The following is a 27,332-nucleotide window of genomic DNA, read 5'->3' as shown; positions in this document are numbered from 1 at the left end:
TCTAAAATTTACATGTATTGCGTAACCAATTCGAGAATGTTCCACACGTCTATTAGAGTGGAAACGAAAGCGTCGACTGCAAAGACATTCGAAAGCCATTGTGAATACGAGAACGTCTTTGGACAACGGTCCGAACGAAAACTGCGACTATAACGAACACTCGGAACCTCTATACTGTCCATTGAAGTTAGAGCGACTTGGAATATAAGATTACTGTATTTTCTATTTTAAATAATAGCCCTGTAACCTTTTTATATCGGAGTAATTGTAAAGATCACTAAACCTTAGATGTATACATTGCCTGCAATTTGTTAATAGCTCTGCTGCATTATGTACAAACAGTTAATGGTTAATATAATTATCTTAAATAACATTTAATTTAAATATTAATATTCTACATATATTCATTTTAATTTTAATTTCAAAGTTCTAATAACAACTTCGCTGATATTAAAAAACGCCATTATTTCATGAATCTGTAATGAATACTATAGATTTTATAATGTCGCGTAAATTCAATGTAAATTGTTTGTTTATTTTTTACTTCACTCCTTTTTTAGTTGGAATATACTACACATTATTTATTAATAAAGCTAAAAGCATTGTAATAACAGCTTATGGTTATTATGTTTTTAAATTTTTGTTTTATTTAAACTAACAATACCACAGATGTGGTAACTTGACTTTTGTGTACCCTTTTTTGTGTTAATATGCGTGCAAGCATTTATTTTATATTGTTGTTTTTTTTTGTTCGCCGCTTCTTTATAATTTTGTGCCAGTTCTCTCTTTGTCTATCAACTAATAAATTAATTTTAAATAGAATACATTAGAGCATACGTGACGTGCAGAATGTTCATTACGAAAAACACATAATTATGCATAATGAAATATAAATGGGTTTCTTTATAATAATAAAATAATAATACCGTAGCAGTTTCCGACTATGAATCTAAATTATACACAGCGTGCTACGCTGAAAACTGATGTTTTGGTATTCCGAGAGCGAAATTATGAAGTAATTTACATATAACGAAAGCTTCTGTGCCCGTGATTTTGTTTAAACTTTGAGCAAGTTTTATAATATACTTTGAGTCTTTGTATTTTTATTAGTCTTTATATTTAATAATAACATATACATTACAAAATGGGCCAAGATTGTTCAGCGGATACCAATAATAGCGAGTTCGAATAGGGGCAAGTTTAACTGAGTTTTCATATATTTTGAATGTCATACTTGAGCCGAGATGGCCTAGTGGTTAGAAAGCGTGAATCTTAACCGATGATCGTGGGTTCAATCCCGGGCAAGCAATTTTTATGTGCTTAATTTGTGTTTATAATTCATCTCGTGCTTGACGGTGAAGGACGTGACGAAACCTGCATGTGTGTAATTTCATTGAAATTCAGCCACATGTGTATTCTACCAACCCGCATTGGAGCAGCATAGTGGAATAAGCTCCAAACCTTCTCCACAAAAAAAAGGGAGAGGAGGCCTTAGCCCAGCAGTGGGACATTAACAGGCTGTTACTGTTTCTTACTACTACTGTTACTTGTCAGTGCAGCCAAAATGTCGAGAGGAATCCCAACCGTAAAGTATAAAACCTTTTGAATATTTCGGACATTTTAGAGAAACATCTCAGTAGCATCCCGGAAATGAAAATCGGGAGATTTAATATTTCCTTACAATACTTGTGTCTTCTTAAATTTTGATGTGTAAACATCTAGCGCTCGGTACACGGTAGGAGCTCATTGATGCTTCGAGCGTCAGACGAGTAAGTGTAAGATTTCGAGCGTCAGATGACGTCAGCGTAAGGTTTGTTATTGTAAGTGCGTTAATGCGTGCGTGAAACACACGGTAGAGGCTAATTGCGACTGACAGCTCGCATCAATTCTCGTGAGTACCTTAGCACTCATACTCATACATTTTTAAATTATTGAATTACAATTTCTCCAGAGACATTGGCGTCCGTTCTAAGATATTTGGTTTTTTCATTTATATATATATATATATATATATATATTATGCATAAATAGTAATATGCATAATAGTAAATATAATGCTTGGAAATAATTTGGTTCTGTGTTTAATGTTGGATTGCCATCCCATCTCCTATGAGAGTGAACGGAGAGTGTCTGTGTTTGCGCACACACAAGAATACGCTGTGGTTGATTATTTTGATAATGACTATATCATTTAATCGAGCCGAGATGGATCAGTGGTTAGAAAGCGTGAATCATAACACTTGATGATTGCAGCTTAAACCTGCAATGAGTGCTGGATTTTCATGTGCTTTCACTTTCACAAACCCACATTGAAGCAGCGTTCAGCTCCTAGCTTTAAAAGGATAGGAGGCCTTAGCCCAGCAATGGGACATTTACTTTTCCTTCTTTTTTATATTATTAGCTTATGTACAGACGCAGCTACAGCTTTATCATATGTATATGTGATTTTCTAGTGATAAATGTGATCGGATTAGAGAGTACCTATTCTCGTATGTGCAACCGTTCAACTTGATTAATGGTATAACGACTCATGGTTGACCCATTTTCATATGCAGACATTATTTGAATGTTAGAAGTGTGTAAATATTTCTGGTTCCGTATACATACTAAGGTATATTTTTAAAATCTAAATATAGTTTTAATTTTTAATTAACAGATGGACTGACAAAATTGACCACTTGATGGTAAGTCGTCATTAACGCCAACAGATATTAAGAATATCGTATTGATCACTTTTTTCATCGCCAATGCTTCAAGAACATGTCACTATAATTTTTTTTTAACTTGTGCTTATAATTACACTGGGTCATTCACCCTTCATACTGGAACACAACAGCACAAAGTAGTGCTGTTTAACGGTAGAATAATAATAATAATAATAATTTCCTGGGACATTTTTCACACACGGCCATCTGATCCCAAATTAAGCTTGTACAAAGCTTGTGCTATGGAAACCAGACAACTGATATACTACATATACTACTTTTCTTTTGTAAATACATACTTATATAGAAAATTACACCCAGACTCAGGACAAACAGACCTGTTCATGCACACAAATGTCTGTCCTGGGTGGGATTCGAACCCACAACCTTCGGCGTGAAAAGGCAAGTATCTACCAACCACGCCAACCGGCTCGTCATAAGAATAAGGAAGTGGTGAGTGGTACCTACCCAGACTTGCACAAACCCCCACCATATAAAAACTATATTCAAGTAGGCTCTAACGAGCACTAATAAAACTTTGATTTTATTATATCCATTGGTTGGAAATGTGGATTACAGAGAAATTATGTTTGCGTAATTTACTTTTTTAAATGGATCGTACATGAATAGATAAATTGTTTTAACTTATAGTGATATTTTGTCTATAAGATTTTTTTTTCAATACAACCTTTAAGCTAACTTAGTATTCAAAGTAAGTTACAGTGGCTTTTATTATATAATCGAAAACCTCGTAGTTCCATTTTGAATTTGTGGAGTCGGAAACTTGGCGTCTCAAGTTTTTCTTAACTTCTCGTTATATGTCTATCCTTGTTATATCACATTTCCTGATATTATTGTATATTTACTTATTCTTGTTGATGTACTGTGATACAATTACGAACAGTACTGCTGTGTTCAAAACATGAATAGGAGTTTTAGTTTTCGTTCCAAGATGATTACTGGTGGTAGAGCTTTGTGTAAGCTCGTCAGGGTACCACCCACTCATCAGGTATTCTATCGCAAAACAGCACTACTTGGTATTGTTGTGTTCTGGTTTGAAGGGTGAGTGAGCCAGTGTAATTTCAGACACAAGGGACATAACATCTTAGTTCCCAAGGTTGGTGGCGCATTGGTGATGTAAGCGATGGTTAACATTTCTTACAATGCCAATGTCTATGGGCGTTGGTTACCACTTACCATCAGGTGGCCCATATGCTCGTCCGTCTTCCTATTCTATAAAAATATATATATCCGTTGTCTGGTTTCCATAGTACAAGCTTTGCTTAGGAAAAAAGTTTAATATTTGTATTAATCTTGCTGTGAAAAACATCCGGCATGACTTTGAGTTGAAGTTTTAAGCTATTATTGATTATACAGAATTTCACATACTATTTTCACATATATAAAAATTTTTAATGCAAGGGGGACATATTATCAACTCTTTAATTAGTTAAAACAAATAGCGAGTTGGGGATTTGCTGATTCTCCGTTTTCTTTATAAAATATATTTCCTAACTGTTCTTAGTATTCCGTTATATATACATATTATTTGAATCTTGTTAAATGACGTTTTAAGGTTGCGGGTTTAAAAAGATTCATATCATCATGATAACATATAATAAAATTTTAAATTACGTTATGTAAGATTGTTATATTTATATCTAAATTACCGAATTATATATTTTTTATGTCTTTCTTATACATATCTTCTGCCCTAGAATATTCACATTGATACTTAATTGCTGTTGCTGTTTATAAATAATGTTATATTTCATTTCTTGACGAGCCGGTTGGCGTGGTTGGTAGAACACTTGCCTTTCACGCCGAAGGTTGTGGGTTCGATTCCCACCCAGGACAGACATTTGTGTGCATGAACATGTCTGTTTGTCCTGAGTCTGGGTGTAATTATCTATATAAGTATGTATTTACAAAAAGAAAAGTAGTATATGTAGTATATCAGTTGTCTGGTTTCCATAGCACAAGCTTTGTACAAGCTTAATTTGGGATCAGATGGCCGTGTGTGAAAAATGTCCCCGGATATTATTATTATTTCTCTCGTAATAAATTAGTTATTAGGAATGTTTTGAAGAAGTAGCTATGATTGATTTTGTTATTATATTTACTCGTGATTTTGTTTTAATTTTCTTTATTCTCTTGTGCTTTGTCTTATTTTTTATAAAATCTCTAAAATAATGTCTAAAAAAATTTTAATTTTATATTGGAAGCTTCGTTGGTTAAAATTTATTAATATTTCTTATTTTTATTTAATGTAAATATACTATTTGTTTCGGTTTAAGGCTGTCTTTACAAATACTTTATCACGTTGAACAAAAACCTATATTATGTACTACCCCGCTCGACTGCCTCACTAAATTAATTAAAATAATTAAATGCTCTTATCGCAGCTGAGCTTGTAAACGACACAAGGTCGTATAACATAGTTAATTAAGAATTCATAATAACAAAATGTGTATACAATTAACATATCCATGAAATGTAATCAGATGAAAAAGAATAACTAGTTAGTTTCTCGCCGGTTCTCGATAGAATCTACATTCTAAATTAGTTAGCCTATAAGTGAGGTATGCAATTTTTATATTTAAGTTTTTTAAGGTTGTAGTTGAGAATAAGAAACAAAATTGTATACAGTGTTGGCTTTCTATTTAATAAAATAATATCAAATCAAATACAATAAAATAAAATAAGTGGTAACTTTACATTACTTTACAAAAGTGCTTTTTAAAGCTTACCTTCTTGTATATATAATTTTATTATAATAATAGCACTATACACTTTCGATCGCGGCTGCGAGGTGTGTGGAGAGTACCAGGTGCTAAAAACTCTGTCGTTTTCACTACCTCTGACAATGTGTATACAAATCTTCGTGATTAAGTAGTTGAGACGTGAAAGCGTGACAAACATCACTTTAGCGTTTATAATATTAGTTTGAATGTCGTTTAATTTATTATGCAACCCTACGGAGATGACAAGAACCTATAGGATATCAATTCTCAAGTAACCTGACATATAATTTATCTTTTGCGTACATTTATAAATGCATGAGTATTTTAAAATATTATACCAAAGATTTTTTTTACGTAAATGTTTTTTTTTTTTTTTTTATAGATTAGGAAGGAGGACGAGCATATGGGCCACCTGATGGTAAGTGGTCACCAAACGCCCTTAGACATTGGCATTGTAAGAAATGTCAACCATCGCTTATAGCCAATGCGCCACCAACCTTGGGAACTAAGATTTTATGTCCCTTGTGCCTGTAATTACACTGGCTCACTCACCCTTCAAACCGGAACACAACAATATCAAGTATTGCTGTTTTGCGGTAGAATATCTGATGAGTGGGTGGTACCTACCCAGACGAGCTTGCACAAAGCCCTACCACCAGTGCCATGTGCCAGCTTATGGTGGTCACCACTGCTCAGAGACTTTGATATTGTAAGAAATATTAACCATAATGTATGAGACCACGCCACCAACCTCGGCAACTAAGATATCATGTCTCTCGTGCCTGTAGTTACTGCCTCACTCACCCTTCAAATCTGAACACGACAATACTGCTGTTTAGTTGTAGAATATCTGATGAATGGGTGGTACCTACATAGACGAGCTTGCTTTATTTAATAATAGAAATTAAATCTAGCGTGACATTTTTATATTTTATAATAATAAATATTTATAATTTGTCTATTAATAAATGAGAAAAATATGTTCAAAACACATTAACAGAAAGCTTATTACATAATATAATAATATATATTATTTTTTTACTATGTCATTTAAGTAATTAAAGACTACTAAATTTCATTATTCGTGTCTTTTCTCTTCAGTGAAAATTATATTCCGCGGTAGATTTTAATTGTAATCAATCTTTTAACATAAAATAAAGTAAAGAAATGGCCTGTAAACGTTCCACTGCTGGGCTTCAGTTTAGCTTACTCCATCACGTAATTCCAATGCGGGTTAGTGAAAATACTTGCTTGTATGATGTTTTCCTTCACCGCCAAACACGAGATAAATTATAAACACAGATTAAGCACATGAAAATAAATGGTACTTGTTTGGGTTTGAACCCAAATCATCGGTTAAACCCACGGTTCTAACTACTTGGCCATTTCATCAATTTTCACCAAAGAAATGGTTTAAGTATATTGGTTAAATTCTTATAATAATTTTAATGTGTATATTAATTCATTACAATTCTTTCCCTGCTGTAAATATGTACGACAATCAACGTGAACGTATTATTCAATTATTATTTTGTTTGCATACATGTTTAGTCACTATATTTATGACATGCGAATATTTAAACTTAAATAATTAATTAAAATTTAATAATCATTAAATTAAATATTAAAAAGCATTAAATTATAAAGTTACTAGTCACAATATACATTTTACCATTAAATTACAGAGCAAGATATAATTATAATTCTTCGTTTAAATTACACTTTTAAAATGGATAAGTATATATGTTTGACATTTATTGCAGAAATTCTTTTAATACACGTTCATGTACAATTAAATACCATTTGTTCTTTTGTATATTCATTTTAAATTAAATATCTGCTCTCGGAAATCTGTACATCGGTTTAATTTTACGTACTCGTATTGTTAACGCGTCCGACCGTCAATGAAACATATGTCATTATTGATTGTTATAGAACTCGCAATCAGGATGAAAAATGTAAAATTGAAATTTAATGTTGGCTTTATCGTTTACTGTTTCATACTGCGGAAACAATTTTTTGATTGTGTTGCTTTATGTATAGATGATGTTGGGGTGGAAATTGTACATCGATTTCAAAATCAATATATTTTATTCGACATGAAAGCATTACACTTACTTATTGTATGTCAAACTAGAAATTACTACCGATTTGGAAAATAAACACTAAGCCCTGAGAAGAACCGAGATGTTTTGTTTGTGTATTCGTGTGCTAACCGAGTTTTATGCGTTGTGGAAATTCGCATTGTGATATGCAGATTGAGATAAGAATACCATCAAGCGGTTTTGTTTTTGTCGCTTTATAAGATTAATTAAATACAAAGTGATCAATAGCTCTAAAAGATTGTATTAAGATGAATCAGTTAAAAAACTTAGCATTTAATAGTGAAAATCCAGGACAGTTATAAAATGAGTATCCGGCTTGAATTCGCTTTGTTTCCATGTTGTATCAATACTTTTCCTTTACTTCATGGCTTAAAGCGCTAAAATGCTTAATTACATTTATACAAACGTTTAACAAAAATTCGTTATGTAAATCCTTTAAGTTACATTCTAATCTATTATAAAAAATATATCTTATTAATACGGGTAGTATTAAAAACATTTTTGCAAAGCGATTTGCTTTAGAAGAAATCGTCGAGATACCTTCAAAAACGTTTTGAAAAGTTTCTAATACTTTTTACACGTAATACTTATCAAGTATACAGATATAAATAAGCCATGCTTTGTTTCCGCTGAGTAGAGTCGAAGGCATCGTTTCTTTCCTTCCTCAGCTTGGAATCTGAAACGTGATTAACCTACCCACGAGTGGAGGAGCAATGAAGGACATTTTATGGTACCCAGGTAGGCCTTTTACCAACATACCCAGTCAAATCAATGTCTGATTATCTTTCGAAGATTTTACTTGTGACAAAACGGATGGATTTATTATACTATACCTCACAGCATATTATTATACGTAACTGATTTATTAAAAGTTTACATGAAGTAATAAAACGTATAATAGCGCTGTATTTCCGTATAAAAGTAATATGTCAACGTACGCCGCCGGTGGCCGTTATCAATTGAATACAGCTATCAGCTCAGCAATGTCCACGGGCAAACATTTGTGTACGCCAATACTTTAACGTATGTATGGTATAATTTATTTATTTATGTCTCCACAGTTGTACATAACATATTTTATCTAACATTTACAGGAGAAAAATAGCAGGGTTTAATATTTGCTTAAAATTAATTTAACAATAACTATTATTGAAGATAACAATCTTTAATGATGTGCGGGGACGTAAGACGGAGTTGCACAAACTTTACCACCAAGTAAGGTGTCGTCTGCTTTCCTAGTATATCGTTTTATAAAAGGTCAATTTTATGATATTATTTAGAACAATAGATATTAAATTTTATAGCTGTAATTTCGGAGGCATTTTCGATTAGTCGCTCCGTGCCTTAACCATTAAATCGACGAAGGGTCTAATTGGTAATTCGTTCATGAATGTTTATCTCATTCGTTATGTAGCCCTGGTATAACTGCTGCCCTATTACAATGTAAATTACAATTTTGCAATCATGTCAAATTTTATCGTATGGGATTTATTTTTATTTTAAATACGTAGTCTGTTAAAAATGGGCACTCATGGTGGTGAGTGGTCACGACCGCTAATAGATATTGGCGCTGTAAGAAATATTTTTCCTTTTATCTTCAATGCGTCTCTGACCTTGGGAGCTAAGATGGTGGTCCCTTGTGCAAATTACTACACTCACCCTTCAAACCAGAACACAAAACGAAGTATTGAATTGGTGGAAACGAATTACCAAATTAAGCATATGAGAAAAAAGTGTTACTTGTCGAGTTGTAGCCACTGGGTCATCTTAAAAGATGACTATAAAAGAGCATTATAAGCCAAGTGGTGAGAACACGTGAATCTTAACCGATGATTACGGGTTCAAACTCAGACAAGTACCGCCGATTTAATGTGCTTAGTTTGTGTTTATAATTCATCTCGTGTTCGGCGGTGTTTGTGTTAAATGGAAATCCCCCACCAAACCATGTCTGAGCAGCGTGGTGGAATGAGTTCTAAATGTTCTCCTCAAAAATGAAGCGGCCCAGCAGTGGGACGCTTATAGGCTGATACTTTATTATTATTATTTTATTAGCAACAGACTTACTTCATTTAGTTTATAAGTGGATCATTAGACAGATTCTTATGCAAAAACTTTTTAATCAACCCAAACCAGTTCTATTTGAACATTTTTACTTTGTAACCATTTTCAGCTAAAAATGTAGTTATTAAATAACTTTCTGTGGAGCTGTCTTTTAGGAACTTCAAAAAACTTAATCAAATAACAAGTATTCTGTTCCCCGCTTTATTTTAAAATCTTTTAAATTTTAGGATTCCGATTTATGAATAATTAAAAATGTTTTTTTTTTACACATTCATTGTTTTACATGGTCAGTTTTTTATTAAAAGACGACAATGAAAGACGTTTTGTTTCATATTTTTAACTGACCTCAAAGAATTCATTTTTGTATTTAAATTTTATCTCAATGTTATGTAATATTAATAATTAAATCCACCATTAGACCCCTCTAATTGAGAAAGGTTGGCACGTATTGAAACAACGGGGTGTAGCAGTTCCGGTTTAAAATACAACGTTTTTAAAAGTTTTTATATAACTTTGCTTGTTAGCATGTGTGTGGTTGAATTTTTAAGCAGTTGCACGCAAGCGATTTACTCGTAGCTGAAGTTTCGCACAAACTGTTTGAGCTGCTGATTATATTACTAAGTGGGTAGGGCTTTGTGCAAGCCCGTCTGGGTACGTACCACCCACTCATCAAATATTGTATCGCCAAACAACAATGTTTAGTATTGTTATGATCCGGTATGAAGGGTGAGTGAGTCACTGTAACTACAGGCACAAGGGACATAACATCTTAGTTCCCAATGGTTATGCATTGGCGATGTACGGAATATTTCTTACATCACCAATCAATTAAAATAAAATTTATTGTAATATGAATTCGCATTTTGTGTTCACATACATACATGTTTGTTTTACTTAATTATTTGTTATTTGTGTTTTAGTTATTATCTATTTTGTGATCGTAACCGTAACAGCCCGTGAATGTCCCACTGCTGGGCTAAATGCCTCCTCTCCCTTTTTTGAGGAGAAGGTTTGGAGCTTATTCCACCACGCTGCTCTAGTGCAGGTTGGTGGAATACACATGTGACTGAATTTCAGTGAAATTAGACACATGCAGATTTCCTCACGATGTTTTCCTTCACCGTAAATCACGAGGTGTATTATCACAACTAATTAAGCACATGTAAATTCATTAGTGCTTGACGGATTTGAATCCACGATCATTGGTTAAGATTCACGCGTTCTTACCAGAGGGCCATCTCGGCTTAATTTTGTGAACCATAAATAAATAAAAATAATCTACGAATATAAGATACAGCTTTATTGTTATCTAATTATAGCTTATATACTAGCTATAAACAGAACAATAAAGTTATATAATTTATTTTATAAATTATAAACTAAAAAACACGACTGCCTTGAATGAATGAATGAATTTATAGAAAGAGACACTAGAGATGGTGCCAGGATTATAACAATAACCTATACAACTAAATCTGTTCAGGGATTTAATAGTTATGGCGCATTAAACACTCACATGCATACATGAACCATGAAAACGATACACACCTCTTTCGGGCAGTCGTTTAAAAAAGGAAATCATTATAAATATTCCGTCAGGCTTTTCATTTCCCCTTGCCCGTTCTCACTGACGTATGGGTATAAAAATAGCTCGAGGGTATCACGATTTGCACACATGGGTGCTGATCAAACATATTTATTCATCCAGGCGCACGTGCTCACGCGAGCAAGCTGACATCGGGTTTTGATGTACTATTTATTTTTATAAATTTCCATATTGTTTATCTACACGTTAAAGGATTTCTTGTGGATAATTATTTTCTTTTTATGATGTTTTAAATTTGATATTGATCTACGCTAAAAATAAGTACGTTAATTATATAAGGGTAACTTTTTTATAGAAGCTTCAAGGCTTTCGCGGACTCACTTGAACTCTCGACATAATCCTTTGAATATTTTGCTGTTTTTTTGTTATTAAAGTGGAGTAATTTTGTTTCTTTTTGTATATTTGTAATCAAAATTTACATACGGGTTCTTTTTAAACAGTAGGTTAGAACTATTAATTTTTTTTGAAAATTGAACTTCTAAGATAATAATGATGGGGGCAATTATCTATGGAAATTGGTATTTAGCAATTCTGTTATGACGCGAGCGAAACCGCGTATAAAGCTTTATTTATTTATATTTTAATTTAAATGATCTAGTCAAGTGTCCAGTATTTGTTTGTAATGTAAATTTTTTTATAAAGTTTTTTTCTGTTCCGAATATTATTATTCAATGAGATTTTGCGAATGTTTTTGAACCAATTTACATTATTATATATCAATCATTTTACATTCTATATAAGAAAAATGCCACTCATCTCGAAATCTAAACTATCCGCCCGATTGGTTTGAAATTTGTTACTCCAGTTTTTAAAACACAGTTACTCCTTCCCCGACGTAGACGTTCACTTAGAACGGATGTTACGCAAGTCCTATACGAAATACATTTTCCTTCTTATATACCCGCGTGAAGCGAGGACGAGCAGCTTGTATCAAATGTAAACAATCGTCTTAGAATTTAGATTTTACCGAATAGAACCGACAAGTAATTCAGTAGCTAATCTTACAATTACACGTATGTATCGCGGATTCGATAATTCTTCTATGTCTCTCTTATCTACAGAATTAAAAAAAAACTTGTCTATATGTTTCTGTACAAAATATTGAAAAAAGTGTTTACAAAACTAGAAATGCAAAGATCGTTTGCAGACATTGCAGGCGATACTATAAATAATATTGCTCGTCGAGTTCAGAAAAACAGACGGTATGTTTTTCTCGGGTCTAACGTTTGTCGACTAATTGGTGACGAGGAAAAAAAAATTCAATACAACCTACGAATTTTAATTTTAGCTTTGTTTTGGATAAAATAAATTAAGCTATTTATATGAAATTATTACGTTTGTTTCGATTTTTATGAAACGAACGATAAAACGAAATAAATATTTTATAAAACTTATTATATATTTTCATTTTATTATTTAATTTACAGTTACAGTAACAGCCTGTGAATGTCCCACTGCTGGGCTAAGGCCTCCTCTCCTTTTTTGAGGAGAAGGTTTAGGCGTATTTCACCACGCTGCTCCAATGCGAGTTGGTGGAATACACATGTGGAAGAATTTCAGTGAAATTAGACACATGCAGGTTTTCCATCAAGCACGAGATGAATTATAAACACAAATTAAGCAATCACGCGTTCTACTCACTGGGCCATCTCGGCTCTACTTATTGCTTCGTGTAAGTTTATTTAAATACTAAACATAATTAGTTACACTAAACTAAATTATTTTTTGGAATACTTATTTAAAACTAAAGCAATTGGATTTCAGCTTTTTCAAATATCTTTTCAAGCAATTTTCGTCGAATTGAAGATGTCGCAGCCAGCGGTTACGTTACATAAACCGTATTTGTTTATTTGAAGTCTGCGTCTGCAAATTTTCAGATGAATTTTAAAGAAACGTTTGGTCAAGAGTGTCGGTTTGATTTATCTATTTATCTATAGGTTCATTTATTTAATTTACAAAATAAACTATAATCAACAATTTACACGTTAGTTAGTTATTATTTTTTATGTTCAAAATAAATATTTTACAATTAAAATGGCGGGTAAAGAACATTAAATGCATTAATTACGACGGACAAAGCCGGATGATTGAAAAGCAAAGTTAGCAATGCAATATTTATTATTGGTTACATAATAATTATATTTACTAATAGTATAAAGATGTAAGTTTTGCTGTCTGTTATTGATGTGTAAACATCTTAGCGCTCGGTACACGGAAGGAAGGGGCTAACTGAGACTTCGAGCGTCTAACGAGTTAGCGTAAGATTTCGAGCGTCAGATAACGTCAGCGTAAGATTTGTTATTTACACATAAATTCTCGTGAGTACCTCGGCACTCACACCATATTTTTTTCCAGTTCCACGCAAGAACTCTGATTTATACGGATATAATATAATTATTCCACGTTTGTGTTAAATATACGCGGGGCGTGTTGTAAGACGCATTAGCTAAGAATGTAAGTCTGTTCATACATTCAAGTTATTAGAAAAAAAAAACTTATATACTTGTTTGTTTACAGTTAAATATCTTTACATATTATATTTATGTGATAGACGCATTATATATAGATTTTTTCTATTCCTAATTTTTTATCGTTATAGCTTAATATTATGTAATGTGTTAATTAATTGTGCGAATACATTTGGTACATAAATAATAAGATACAATATAATAGCTAGTATTAAATAAACATAACAATAGATAAAAAGAGACAAAAGATTCTACTTCGATATCAAGAAGAAAAAGGCAAGTATGATTCCAAGCGTCACAATCATAATGCAATTTAAAATATTATTAAGATCATTTGTAATAAATTTTGAAATGTTCATTCAAAGTCCCAGCTATTTTCCAAGTGTCGAAAGCCGTCAACAGCAGATGTCACGTAATATACGCCGTCCGTTTCTTCATAACACTACGGCCTCCGTATGAGAGCCTCAGATACGAAAACAGAAGATTCTATCTCGTAATTCATATACAAAACTAGTTTTCACTCGTAGTTTTGCTTTGTGTATGATGGCAAGTTAAACTTTGTTCCATATCGAATGTCATCAAAATTGATCAGTGGTTTAGCCGTGAAAGTGTAACATATAGACGTATTTTCTTTCGCATTTATAATATTATAGTTTGTAAACGATCATAGAGAAAATTCTCAATGAGTTTTTCGTCTAATCTCATGTCTGGTTTTTTACGGTGTAATTCGGTTTCTAATTCAACTATTAGTTAGTTGGTCAGTGTAATGCTTCATTGAATCAGGAAACTTGAATTTGTAATAATTCAAATTGAATTTGTTTGGGTTAAGTCCATCCATGTTGATTTACATTTGTTTTGTTGATTTGTTCTATCTGTCTGAGATTATTAGAATGAACGATCACATGAATGTCGGCTCATATATAATTATATATTTTTATTATATAAAAGATTTCATACTATCATGTAGCCATTATCGATAATTTGTGCATGTAAAATGTACATAAAGAAAGATATAAGGGTCGAACATAGATCCTCTTTTGAAGTCAGTCAAAAATTAAATTATATAAAACTAGTTACAGTCCGCGGCTTCTCCCGCTTGTGAACAAACAGAGATTCAAAAGTAACGTATCCTATGTCCTATTCTATACTACAGACAATGTGAATGCAGAATTTCATGACTATCAGTTTAGTAGTTAAAACGTGAAAGCGTAACGAACAATGATATAAACAGCCAAACTCACTTTCGCCTGAATGTTATTAGTAATTCCAATCAACGAATAACCACGTAAAGACACGTACAAATTTGTTCACCAATTTTCGAAGTCTGTGAGATTAATCTACCTATATTTACCATCTGTGTTCAATAATCTAATGGCTTATTGGAAAGCAAACACGCGTTTGTAAATAGAGGGGTGAATTAAAATATAACGCACATATTTGAACGTTTGTCGATGTTTGTAATCGTCATTATCCGTTATTAGGGTAATCCAATTATCAGCAGAAGTATAGTCGGTCATATTTTTGTGTTATTATGACGTTATATGACGGGTCGGTTGGCGTGGTTGGTAGATACTTGCCTTTCACGCTGAAGGATGTGGGCTCGATTCCCACCCAGGACAGATATTTGTGTGCATGAACATGTCTGTTTGTCCTGAGTCTGGGTGTAATTACCTATATAAGTATGTATTTACAAAAGAAAAATAGTATATGTAGTATATCAGTTGTCTGGTTTCCATAGTACAAGCTCAGCTTAGCTTGGGATCAGATGGCCGTGTGTGAATAATGTCCCAGGATATTATTTTTATTATTTATTATTTTGTAATTGTTTTTATATGCTCCTTGTTTACATTATCGCAATAAATGTAAGGATGAATAATGTCCTACTAATTGAATTTAGACCAGAGCAGCCAAACTTACCGGGTAGCCATTCGCGAATGAAATATTTTAGAGCATATGTTTGTTTACAATTGTTTTTTTTTTTATAAAATAGGAAGACAGACGAACATATGGGCCACCTGATGGTAAGTGGTCACCAAACGCCCTTAGACATTGGCATTGTAAGAAATGTCAACCATCGCTTACATAGCCAATGCGCCACCAACCTTGGGAACTAAGATTTTATGTCCCTTGTGCCTGTAATTACACTGGCTCACTCACCCTTCAAACCGGAACACAACAATAATAAGTACTGCTGTTTTGCGGTATAATATTTGATGAGTGGGTGGTACCTACTACGAGCTTGGACAAAGCTCTACCACCAGTAGAAATATAGAAACACTGCCTCATTGATATAAGATCGAAGATCCCGAGGTCTTGAGTTTTCGGGTATCCATAATGAATATCACAGAGTGTTCAATAATTTGACCAATAATATCATACAATTAAATGTCAACGTTGGTTATTTGTCTTGACTACTCTTGTTTGGAATAGGCTATTCATATTATATTAATTTACATGATTGATTAATACATAACAGGCTATTGACTAAAGTAAAACCAATTAATTTAGTATGACGTCATGTTTTATAAAAACATTTCAGAATAAAATTGTGAGTCGATTTTAGAAAATGCACGACATAATTGGTTGTATTTTTTTATCATATCAAAAATGAACTTTTGGTACTACTGTTATTTTAATAAATAATAATTAAGCCAGCTTTGGTAGCATCGTTACTTCGTCATAAAGTATATAAAAATGCCCGGCAGCTGGTAATAAAATTACAAATGGTAAGTAAAAGAATTTATAATTAAAAAAAGAATGGGGTAATATAAAAAAAAAACAAAACATTTTTTTTATGTTATTAACTAAATAAGTTACTGTTATTAGGTTCACGGAAGGATATAGGGTACTTTTTTATACCTAACACTTAACACCTCTTCTAATACGCAGGCGGAGCCGTGTACGAAAAACCTACCTAAGGACTGTACAAAGCTCCTCAAACTAAGTTTGGTTGTTACTACTTAAGACGAATTTTAAACTAAGTATAAAGAGAATTTTTATAAAAACATTTCGAGTAGACGTCGTTAGTCACTTAATCACCCCTTTCTTTAGTCGTGAGATCAACGAGATGTGAAAGAGAACCGGACTATTTACGAGACGCCATTTCGCAGCGTGTCATGAATTTCATAGTCGGTATAATGGAGGCAGATTGCAAAGGCACGTACTTGCTCTTTATGTTGTCCTGGTACAATTTATTTCAAGTAACCATACTCGATTACCCGATTCAAGGCGGTTCTGAGAGATTTTAAGTTAATATTGTTGTGGGTTTTTTATATTTTACTTGTATTCCAATTTTGAATTTGTATTTAAAATTTCCCTATTTTAAAATAAACGTTGCGCTGTTTTCACTCTTTTCCTTTCATCTATTTTAGGTTTCCTTAACAGCCAAAAACGAGAAATGGATTCCGAGATGCTTTCCTCTTCGTTTAAGGTCTTCTTTTTTTCAGATTTATAGAGAACAGATTAAAAATGTACTGAGAAACTAGGCAGGCAGACTTTTTCTTGTAGAAAAAAGGTTTTATATAAATGCAAACTTAACTCCTCTCACTTTCAGTTCAGTGGTTAAAAGACATGGATCGTAATTGAATCTTACCGGTTAAAATACGGGCAAGTAGCATTGCGTTTTCATATGCCTAATTTATTTTTATAACTCACTAGACGGTGCAGGAATACATCGTGAAATCTCTAACTGAAGAATTCTGCCACATGTATTCGTATAACAGAACAGTAGATTAGTATACCGATGGTGGCATAAGGCTATTATGTAAAAAGAAATTAAATATATTTTTATATGTATTTGAAATTGTAGAATTTAATAAAAAGTTACTGCATCAAGAAAATGGAATTTATGAAAAGCCTTAGTAAATCCAAAATTGGATGTTGAAACGTGAATGGAATATAAATTATAAAGCCATCTCGAAAGTGCATTTCCTTAGCAGTTTCTATTTCAGAAGTTGCACTAACCATTAAATGTCTCGTCCATTATCTAGCAGATAACGTTGCAGATGGGCCTGCGATTTCGGACCAATGAAACTGAAAACTTGATAGATTTTCAAAAAAAAATGTATAAATAATTTGACGGTGCTTAGTTACTATTATATTGCTTAGTTACTACGCATTGGAAAGCAAATAATCCTTGCAAAAATCGAATTATCATTTTACTGAAGTAAGAGAGCGATAGACATATGTGTTGCTTCACGTACTATTGAGTTCTTATTTAATCCAAGACATTGAGATTCAACGCTTTCGAAAAAAAAGATTATCAGAACTAGAATGTTTAATTACAAAGGCTCTATACTCGTTTTTCGGTATATTGTCAATATGTTGAGAAGGTAGCCTTTTTATATGCAGAAATAAGAAGGTAGAATGATTGATGATACTCAGAAAATCTTACACAAAGCCCTAGTAGCAAAAATGAGATGACGGGTTTCATTTAGTATTTGGGACGTTTCTTGAGATTGATTCTGGGTTTTAGTGAAAGTTTTATGTATGTGTGTGTTTGTTAATACTTATATATGTACTATTGTTATTGTTTCCTGCATAAGTATATTTTGAGAACAAATTTTTATTTATAGTTCAAATTTTTTAAATCATTCAGATTTTTATTTCAGACATGCTTATTACAATAGATAATAATATATAATTTTATAATTTACGATTACCAAAAATTTCTAAATGAATTTTTGGTGTCAGCTGGCATTGGTTACGGCGTAGCTGCTTGCGTCACTGGGTTTTATAAAATCCCCTACTTCATCCATATATTCCCCACGCCTTAAAAATTAATAACTTAGGTATTTTATTCCCCTTTGTTGCTTGAATTTTGCGATAACAGTTAAGAGGATAAAGGTATAAGGGTCCCGACACACAGTGATTAAAACTATCTTAAACTGCTGTTGATCTAGTGGCTAACTTATAAGGCTGTATATCCCGAGTTCCTAGGTTCATTTCCTAGATCTGCTTAATACAAAGATATACTTAATGTATAAATGTAGGGCGTAAATAAGTATGTGGTTAAAAATAAAAAATAAAAATGAAATTCGAACACAACATTACTAAATATTGCTGCGGTAGTATATATGACAAGTTGGTACCTACACAGACGGGTTTGCCCAAAGTCCTGCCATCTATATAAAGTAACTTTATGTAAGTACATAAATACAGACGAAAATTCAATAAGCGTATATTTGGTTAAACGTCCAAGAATATTAGCTAACTTGGTCTGCGAACTAACAAAACCTATTCTATTGTGACGTAACTTATTCTTAGGAGATATCGAAGCGTGTACATGTGACAGTTATTCCGTTTGGCTTCATTACATTTACAGTTCATATTGGCTCGACTCGACGACCAGGGGGTCAATTATACTAGCTTATAAAGGCAACGATATACCGATTCAATTCCAATCTGACTTTCACTATGCGACATCTATATCGATATTACCATATAATAATAATAATGTCCTCCAGACCGATTCCGAGTGCGCAAACACAAGGTGCACTCTCAATTCCCTTACTCTCATAATCCGATGGGACGGCAATCCGACACGACCCAAAAGAGTTCAGGCGCAGGACCACGGCTTTACGTGCTTTCCGAGGCACGGGATTGTACAAACTTCCAACTTCCAGACTCCGGGCTGCTACTGAGAATTTTCTGACAAAAAACCCAATAACATTTTATTGGCCCGACCTAGGAATTGAACCCAAGACCTCCGGGTCTGCGGCCTCACATCAATCCACTAGACCAACGAGGCAGTCAATTAATTAAGTACATACCGTAATATCAAAACTAAAATTAATTGAATACCTCGAGATATATCTATCTTCTTAATCAGTTTGTTTATTATCTTTATAAATACACATAAAACAAGACGAAAGTTAATACTATGCGAAATGAAACGTATACAGGCCTCTGAACACGTTTGCAAAACTGCCTAGTTTTATCCCAAAAAGGGATGTCCTTCAGTAAACCTTAAAGTACTGTAATAGACCTTAGATTTATCATTTAATGTGAAAGTATATAACATTATGTTTAATTCATCTGTAAAAACGCGAGAAAATCCATCCAAATAAACATTAATATTGCAACTTTATTTTTTATTTAACTTTTTTTATGTTTTATTCACCAGGTAATCCGTCAACGGCTTAAAATGATACGTTTTTTTTTTAAATTAAATTCATTGTTTCGTACGCATAGACAGCCTCATATTATCTAAAGAAATTAATACAATGTGCTATTTATATTTTAATATCATATATATTTAAAAAAAACCACGTATCATTCAGTTTGATCCTTTTAATAGAGTTTTTAAAAGTATGAAAATTTTCGTAGATAACGTCCAAATGTTTGAAAAGGGCTTTAAGTAAAAGATAAGGGATACTCACCGGCTTTTTTCTCCGACAGCTTAATAACGTTGGACGTTGGACCTGAAAATATATAGATAGATATAACTTTGTGATTACATTAAAGATAAGGTGGTTTTAAGTTGGAATATAAATTTCGGGAATTTTTAGGTCATTTTTGGTTATTATTACTAAGATTAATTTGTAATTATAACATACATTCAACTTCTAAAGTCGACTACTGAGAAATTTTTGGCAGAAAAATCAAATAACGTTTTATTGGCCTGACTCTGAATTAAAAACCAGGATTTCAGGAATTGCAGCCTAGTATATTATATGCTAAACTCTAGACTAACGGGACAGTATTTAATGACGATATCAATAAATTTACAATATTTGCACAAAAAATAAATAAATACGATACAAAAAATAAATACGATAAGTTTATACGAAGCCACTTTATAAAATCCTACAGATAACGCCGACAACAAAAGCTATAATTTACGATAAAAACTTGCAACCGACCACGTAGTTCCGGTACCACCTGTGATTTTATAATCTCCTGGTATATATGAACCTATGAACCGATAATTTATTGAAAATATTGTTGTTTTATTGTTTTTTCAAATAAGTTACGCTTGTTACGTTATGGCTTGTCTTTACTTTATAAACGTTGCTTAGCTGTCTGTTAAGTTAAACAACTGTGTCTGTTGAGTTAAATAATGCTGTGTCTTCTTCTAAAAGCCGAGATGACCTAGTGGTTAGAACGCGTGAATCTTAGCCGATGATCGTGGGTTCAAACCCGGGCAAGCACCACTGAATTTTCGTGTGCTTAATTTGTGTTTATAATTCATTTCGTGCTTGACAGTGAAGGAAAACATCGTGAGGAAACCTGCATGCGTCTAATTTTATTGAAATTCTGCCACATGTGTATTCTACCAATCCGCATTGGAGCAGCGTGGTGGAATAAGCTCCAAACCTTCTCCTCAAAAGGGAGAGGAAGCCTTAGCCCAGCCGTGGGACATTAACAGGCTGTTACTGTGTCTTCTTCTTTAGAATGTCAAATCAATATTTTCAGAAAGAGAGAACTCTGTAAATATTATAAATGCGAAAGTAAACTGTGTGTCTGTTACGCTTTCACGTCAAAACCACTGAACCTATTGTGATGAAAGGACAATGACCAAAAGTGGTCCAAATATTCATCACAAACGAGACTTGTTTTGTCTTTTTTTCGACTGGCTTGTTGCTGTTGGCCCAGTTGTCTTCGACAGCGTCATTGGGCGGGCGGCATGTCATGCATTTATATGTATATATATACATGCGCATATATTAACCATATTTTTCGCATAAAAAGGTACAAAAACATGACTTTTCATTTAGTTATAACTTTTAACTGAGTGCGTATTTTTTGTTACGGTCTGGTTATAATGGCTCAGTATGTAGACTATTTTAGGACATAGTTCTCGTGAGTGGTGGTAATTTGGACCAAGGTCCATACATTTTGGCCATTCTCTTTTGGTATGAAGCAATATTGAACCTAAAGCACAAAAGCGTTTTTGATTTGTTGCTGACAATTTAAAAAAAAAATAATATATTTATTTTGGTCGATATACAACCACTTTTGACTTCACGTGTAAACTTTTAGTATACACTAACCTGTTAATGTCCCACTGCTGGGCTTAGGCCTCCTCTCCTTTTTGAGGAGAAGGTTTTAGCTTTTAGTATGATCCTGTCAATTTTAATATTTAAAATATATATACTTTAACTTAGTTTTTGCGAGCACTTTCAAATCGTGACTTTGTGGAATTACATCTAACGTTAAACTACTACCGGCTCGTAATGGAGATTATACCGAGAAGAACAGGCAACAATCTCAGTAGTTAATCTTTTCTATTTAACAATAATTCAATTACATAGTGTACTGTCAGGATTTGGTCAGTGGACTATAAATCTAGGCGCAGATATCATACTAACCGGGTTGAATGCACTGCGATTTATCTATTAGCAAATCTGAGATACGTACCGTTGGCATAATGCCAGCGCCTCATGCATTCATGGGGTGACTAACTACCGTCAGAAAAAAAAACGCTTTATTAAATTTTAATTCGCTTACCGAATTATCTTGTCATATCTCCGACTTGTGGTTTAAGTTTTGTGACATTTCATAATGTATCAAGTTAATTTTGATCAAGAAAGGCTTTTCTACCCTGTTCTCCTAATTATATAATAAAAAAGCTCTTGCCTCTTTTGACGTTCCTAGTATTATTAAGCACCGTGTTATTAGTCACGATGATGGCAAGAGACCTCATGGACTGAAACTGGTTCCCTGGAGAACGGGGGCCCCTCCTTAGCCTAACCAAGCGATCATGATTTGTACAGTAGCTATTTTTAATTAATTAATTTTAATTTTTATATGTAAAATATATTGAATAAAATCAAATTATATGTATACGAATCAGTATTGAAGGTTTGATTTACTCAACGCAATTTTCTAAAAAATAGCGTATAGAAACACTACCAACCACATTAAGCCCTAAGCTTTATTAAAGTACTCTTTTAAAATGTTACTAACATTATTTTGCTATGTTTTGCTAACGCTACTTTTCCACTTGTCGTGAACTGCAGTGTTGTATGTGTGTGCGTCTCAAGCGGTTAAACAATAGGCGAATTGCGCTCCGCAGTGAAATACGGGGAGAGTCTGAAACGATTCAGTGAAATTTTATTTTAAAATATGCTCATTTCTCGTTACATGTGATTTCTATTAAAACAATAAAACTTCATTTATGTATTAGATTTAAAGCATATATTAATCTATGCTAATAAATGAGGATGCGTTTTATTTCAATGCGTAACTGAAAAAAATTAATAAGCCAATATACTTACATAAAACTTATACAAGATCATATATATAATAAAATATAAAGATAAATAAAATATTTGTATATTAAAGCTAATTGTATTTGTTCAACCATTTATTCTTATGTTATATATATATATATATTTATTTTAAATGTATTTAAATGAAAGCTTTGAATGAAAGCTAAACTTATACTATTAATGAACATTTATAAATAAACTATATTTTTGTTACGATACAAATCATATTATTACAAATAAAAGATGAAGCGCGTTTCTGAGATAATTTTAGTATATAATATTATTACATAAGCTTCGAAGTTACAATCGCTTTCAATTTAGATTATTAATGTCATATGTGTGAATTTAATGTTCTTGTTTTAATATTTGCATCTAAAATCGAAACAACTCATATGTATCATTTTACTAGATAACTTAATAAACATTTTCACAATGCTTTGTCTTCTTCTTTCGAATTTTAAATTACTGATGATTGAAAGAGATAAATCAGTGTGTACTATTCACAGGCCACACAACGTTCACCACGTATTACACAAGTGAGGTTATGTATCACAGCGACGTGGCTTGCATTTATAAACGCACATACATACACGTGACGAGCCATGATATAAGATAGGAACATATCGCCCGCAACCATATAGCATATCGCAATTAATACTGGTGGTAGAGCTTTGATACTCTTTGTGCAAGCTCATCTAGGTAGGTACCACCCACTCATCAGATATTCTACCGTAAAACTTACTTCAACTTGTACTTGGTATTGTTGTGCTCCGGTTTGAAGGGTGAGTAGCCAGTGTAATTACATCCACAAGGGACATAGCATCTTAGTTCCTAAGGTTGGTGGCGCATTGGTGATGTAAGCGATGGTTAACATTTCTTATAAAGCTAATGTCTATGGGCGCTGGTGACCACTTACCATCAGGTGGCCCGTATGCTCGTCCGCCTTCCTATTCCATAAAAAAACCTGAATATGCTTAAAATAATGCAGCGTGGTTCGCCATGTTTTCCTTCACCGCCGATCGCGATGAATGAACACTTTATTGTATATGTCTTGTGCTGACAATTCAGTAAGGCTTGTTCGGATTTGAAACCACGATCATAGGTTAAGATTACGTTTTAGGGTTTTAATAAATTAATGAAATTATTTCTCCATATAATAGAAGTTTGTCTTATCAGCTGGATGCAGTTTATTATATTATGTCTGCGGTAAGTGGTTCTAAAAAAGGTGCACACACAGATCCTATACTTCAGATTACGAGGCCCTCGACCCTCAATTGATATAACATTATTTGACAAACATAAAATGCTTACAGTTTATATTACTTAAATATATATATTTCAAGAAGTATGGTTAGACATACGTAAGTTAATTAAATATTATAAAGTAAATAAAGATATATTTATATTGCTCACTATAAGAAGTGTGTTTTAGTGCATGTGTGAGTGTCTATGTGAATGTGTATGCATGCGTGCGTGTACATATACAAGGTTTTTATACTAAAAGCTTTATTGTAGCTCGTCGCAAGATGGCGTCAATCGATCTCGATGACTTTTGCTATATACAAGCAGGACAATATCGTCCAGGTTTACGTAGTTATATATCTGTACATACATTTTAAACACATTGTCAGATGCATAGCAACAGCTCAGTCCCTTTGTCTTTGTGTGTGTGCTCGTTACGCTTGTGTGCCCATTCATGTGTAAACGAATATGCTGGGGCTTTTTTATCGGTTATGCCTCGTTTTATTTTCCTGAAAATCGCCTGAATACGAAAGACACAATGACTTTTATAGCTCAATGCGTTTTCGAGTAACGGTTTTCACGATTTCTGTTTTTCGCAAAACGTGATTCTTTTACGTATGTCATTAAATTTACTTGATTTCATACATACGTTTATACTTAATTTTATATAGATATGTTACAGTTGAATGTGAAGGTATGGAGTTTCCACCAGGTTATTCCAATGTGGATTGGATACACATTAGATGGATTTTCATCCAACACATCTTCGAATAGGTTTTCTTACAAGATTAATTTTAAACATAAATTAATTACCAACAAATTTTGTGTTGCTCATCCAGGTTGGAATATATAATCTTCCACTGGGCCGTCTCGGCTCTATTTTAACACAGTCTACATTCTACGCTGCTCTGAACGGTTCGGGTTTGGTCCGGTTGAGCCAATACGAACTGTAAATGTAATGTAACTAAACGGAATTACTCTCGCTTTGTACACGGTTAGATATCTCTTAAGAAGTTACGCTACAATGGAATACGTTTTGCAAGTTCGCAGACCAAGTTAGATAATATCCTAGGACGTTTAACTTAATATACGCTTAATAAATTATCGTCTGTATTTATGTACTTATATAAAGTATACTTGATAGCAACTTTGAGCAAGCTCGTTTGGGTAGGTAGCACCCACACATCACACATTCTACCGGAGCAATATTTAGTACTGTTATCCAATTTGAATGGTGAGTAAGCCAGTGTAACTCATGTAGTTCCCGAGGTTGGCGGCGATTTAAGGAACGTTTATTATTTCATACAACGCTAATTATACATAACATTATATTTTCAAGTGTTATAACTTATTGAAAACATTAAGGTATTTTTTTTTATAGTATTAAATCACGTAATGGTCTCTAATTTTTACAGTTTTCTGATTCATACTCGGAATGCTGGAAGTTATTCCGGCAAAAATGCATAATTAATTACATTAAATTTATAAATATTCTAGGGGTGCCTCTAGGGATTTATGGGTTAATGGAACTGGTACTGGGGTTGTATTAAAAGCAACAGTATAAGTGTTCAATGTATAGACAAAAGGTTCGAAGCGTAATCCTCCATTCGCCCGATGCGGATTGGTGGATATATATATATATATATGTGGCAGAATTTCGACATGTGCAGGTTTCCTCAAGATGTTTCTTTTTACTGCTAAGCACGAAACGAATAAACATGAATTACGCACATGAAATCACACGGTGCCCAGGCTTGAACTCACTTCAACGATATTAGGTTATACTTCTAGCCACTAATTCCGGCTGAAGCTTGCCAATTTAATCCAGTACGTGCAGGCTTTTAACAACGTTATATTTCATCGGTAATTACGAGAGTAAATTAAGCACATAATGAAGGACTCCGAAATATTCAGATAAAATCGACAAGTTTTACCCACTAGACCTAGTTAGGATATTACAGAAATTATTATAAATATAAATATTAATATTTCTCATGAATAGGCGACGCTATCATCAACTTAAAATGAACAAATAATTAATTGATATTTTAAGTGTATCTAAAGCTTTGTATAAAAGATTATTTCGTTGAAATATTATTTTATATTTATTCTTGGCAGTAAAATTGAATACATTAGGATCTTGTTTCGAACTTTATATTTGAGTTCCATTTTCAAATATCATTTGAAACATAAGACGTGGGATGATAGCGATTTTATTAACTTCCACATTTACACACACAAGTATCGTTTCGTTTTTAATTGGATAATTATCATTATAGCCAACTCTTCCTCTCCAAAACCTACGCGACTGAGTAGGTACTCTTATTCAGCTATTCACTGTCATTTTATTGAGATAACATTATAACAAAATGACTGTAAGGTAAAAGGGCCGGAATAGCCACGTCATATGAACATGTGAAGTTAAACCGAAGCAAACATGAAAACTCATATTTGTAATTTATGCTTATAATACATTTCGAAATATCGAGATGCCGAGACGAAAGTGTAAATCAATGAAAGTCTGCTATTGTCCCCCAGCCAGAATCGAAGCATCGCGGAGGAAAAAGTTTGTGACATCTCAAAAAAAGGATATCTTAACCCAGCAGAATAACATACACAAGCTGTGTAACAAATATTTGACACGTTGAAGAAGCCAGTAACAGCATACGACTAGAGATAGTTATACATTACATTATAGTTTACCGGTGGTAGGGCTTTGTGCAAGCTCGTCTGGGTAGGTACCACCCACTCATCAGATATTCTACCGCAAAAAAGCAGTCATTGATATTGTTGTGTTCCGGTTTGAAGGGTAAGTGAGCCATTGTAATTACAGGCACAAGGGACATAAAATCTTAGTTTCCAAGGTTGGTGGCGCATTGGCTATGTAAGCGATGGTTGAAATTTCTTACAATGCTAATGTCTAAGGGCGTTGGTGACCACTCACCATCAGGTGGCCCATATGCTCGTCCTTCTTCCTACTCTATATAAAAAAAAAACATGGAAGAGATAACCACAATGCACCGACCACAAATACGAGGAATGAAACGAGGTCAAGAGAGTTGTGATATACCGAGAACTGGATGTAGAAATATTAATGAATATTTTATTAAACGCTATCGCGTACAACTTGAGCTTAACTACCGGAAATGGGAATGTACATACGTATACATCAGTTCCTGTTAGGTA

At 33.2% G+C, this 27,332-nt stretch overlaps 1 protein-coding gene across 2 annotated transcripts in view; it reads right to left on the bottom strand.

Moving 5' to 3' along the window:
• Positions 1 to 27,332, bottom strand: part of LOC126775248 (uncharacterized protein CG3556) — a 115,008-nt gene that overhangs the window by 64,353 nt on the left and 23,323 nt on the right. The window contains exon 2 of one of the 2 annotated variants that reach the window (XM_050497045.1): positions 20,070 to 20,111. The gene's annotated coding sequence lies outside the window, so the exon portion shown is untranslated. The remainder of the gene's footprint in view (positions 1 to 20,069; positions 20,112 to 27,332) is intronic. The other variant, XM_050497046.1, reaches the window with a different exon arrangement.

The sequence above is a fragment of the Nymphalis io genome, chromosome 18 (assembly GCF_905147045.1).
Source record: "Nymphalis io chromosome 18, ilAglIoxx1.1, whole genome shotgun sequence".
Classification (NCBI taxonomy): Eukaryota; Metazoa; Arthropoda; class Insecta; order Lepidoptera; family Nymphalidae; genus Nymphalis; species Nymphalis io.
This window is presented reverse-complemented; position numbering and strand designations above follow the sequence as displayed.